Source organism: Penaeus chinensis, chromosome 33 (genome assembly GCF_019202785.1).
Source record: "Penaeus chinensis breed Huanghai No. 1 chromosome 33, ASM1920278v2, whole genome shotgun sequence".
In the NCBI taxonomy this organism is placed as follows: Eukaryota; Metazoa; Arthropoda; class Malacostraca; order Decapoda; family Penaeidae; genus Penaeus; species Penaeus chinensis.
Window position 1 is genome coordinate 37,762,314 of NC_061851.1, and position 2,500 is coordinate 37,764,813.

General features: G+C 39.7%; 1 non-coding gene across 1 annotated transcript; it reads right to left on the bottom strand.

The window, feature by feature from the left end:
• Window positions 1–949: 949 nt before the first annotated feature.
• On the bottom strand, window positions 950–1,031 carry Trnal-aag. The gene has a single exon. It is a non-coding gene; the product is annotated as a tRNA-Leu (tRNA).
• Window positions 1,032–2,500: the final 1,469 nt, after the last annotated feature.

Genomic DNA, 2,500 nt, shown 5'->3' on the forward strand with positions numbered 1-2,500 from the left:
GGAAGGAAGGAAGGAAGGAAGGAAGGAAGGAAGGAAGGAAGGAAGGAAGGAAAGAAGGAAGGAAGGAAGGGGGAAGAGGTGGATGAGATGGGCGGGGAATGGAAGTGAGGAAAGGGGAAGAGATGGAGGGGGAATGGAAGGAAGGAATGAAAGATGGAGGGAGAGAGGGACAGGAGGAGGTGGAGTGAAAAAAGAAAGAGAGGGAGAGCAAGATAAGTGGATAGAGAGAGGGAAAGGAGAAGGAGAAGGAGTGAAAATGAAGGAAAGAGGGAGGGGACGGTGAAAGATGAGAGGAAAATGAAAAGAGAGAGAAAGAAGGACATAGGTAAAGAATTAATTAAAGGAGATAATTTGGGAGACAAAGAGAGAGAGGGGAAGACGGTGGGATAGGCAGATGGAACGGAAGCAGGAAAAGAAAGGGAGAGATATAAAAAGAAAGAAAGAGCGAGAAGAGGACTAAAAATAGAGGAATAGGAGAAAATGAGGTGGAAAAAAAGAAGGAAGAAAGAACAGAGAGGAAGGAATAAGCGAGAAGAGAAAGTGAGGGACAAAAAGAGAAAAAGACGGAGAGAAAGGATGATGGAAAGAGAAAGGTAAAGATAACAGGAGGAGATGATAAAAGCATTATGGTAATATCCTGAGCTTTTTCTTCGCTGAGATGGGTGAGTATAACAAAATTATTAGTCATAATGATAAGGAACTTCATATCTTAATAAATCAATTTCTCATGCTATTTCTGTATTCGGTCTCAACAGTAGCAGAAAGTTCTCGTTTTAAATAATTTAATACGATAACCCGTGTTTTAACTATATTAGCCAGATGTACCACAAGGAGGAAGGACATACAAAGCCATTTTTTTCCACTGTTATTTGTATCGGTCTTGTTGTAACCTATTGTTATACATGTTTCACTGAATTTAAGTGGCGAGTTGCCGACGGCCTAAAACGTGTGGCAGCGGTGGGATTCGAACCCACGCCTCCGAAGAGACTGGTGCCTTAAACCAGCGCCTTAGACCGCTCGGCCACGCTACCTTGAGGAAATAGCAAAGGGCGACCAAATTTACCTTCTATTTTTGACCGCATGACACGGGGGGGGGGGGGGCGATGGCAGGTTAGTGTACAGTTGTGCTTTTGTTTTTGTTCTACCTTCATGTAAATTTTTGCAGGTTTAAATTTAGTATTTACAATTGTGTATATACACATATACAGATATATGTGTATGTGTGTGCTTGTGATCCTGTGTATGCGTGCGTGTGAGTGTGCATATGTTTATATAAATGCGTTGTGCACACACATTCAAACATACGCATACGAACAGTCACATACACATACACATATACACACACACGCGCGCGCACACACACACACACACACACACACACACACACACACACACACACACACACATATACATATATATATATGAATATAGAGACAGAGATATATAAATATCGGTGAAAGTAAAAACCCCAGTTGATTTAGACTAAAGACAGAAAAAAATAGAGAAATTAAATCTCTCCCATCACTTTCTCTACGAAAGATAGCACCTATCTCACTGTGGTATCTTTTATCGCCAAAGGAACAGATAACATGCCATTTTGACTGGCGATGTTGGTCTAAGTCGCCTCGTCTTCGCGTTATCAGATTCACGTTATCATCCGGTTATCATTGAGAGTTTGTGGCCTTTTTATTCGGTTTAAATATCTGTCTGTCTGTCTATATATAAACATATATAAACATATATATATATGTGAGTGTGTGTATGTGTATGTATGTATATACTTGTATGTATATATGTATATTATCAGGTAGACCGATTGGCTGATGGGCACACTAAAGCATAAATGTGTTTTTATTTATATCTATGTATTGATAAAAACAAATATATATATATATTTATATATAAATATATATGTGTGTGTGTGTGTGTGTGTGTGTGTGTGTGTGTGTGTGTGTGTGTGTGTGTGTGTGTGTGTGTGTGTGTGGGTGTGTGGGTGTGTGGGTGTGTGTGTACAACAGACGGAAAGAAAAAATGAAATAAGCACGCGTATAACATAATTCGCACCCTGGGTGTCTTCAACCCACGTACAGTTCCACTCGCACCCTGACCTAATTATCATTACCGCACTGCAGTTACGATCGTATGATAATCCGCATAATTAATGAGCCTATGTTCATTACGCCCATTATAAACGGTGGAGGTACTTATTGCCTTGTTAAACGACGTTCCCAATGACTCTTGAGAGGTTAAGTGGGCGAGTGCACATACTTCCGTGCTTATTCGTATGTGTGTGTTGATGCTACTGGGCTATGCACATATAGCTTTTAAAGGATCGTTGCGTATATGTAATGGTATGGTAATCATGTAATTTACTTAGTGCGTAGTCCCTGTTAGTATTATCTTTATCATCATTCTTCTTTATCATTTTCGTTATTCTTTTATCAATTCGTAGGGTGTTATTTGTTCTACAGTTATTCTGCTATCATTAGTCGTGTTTATC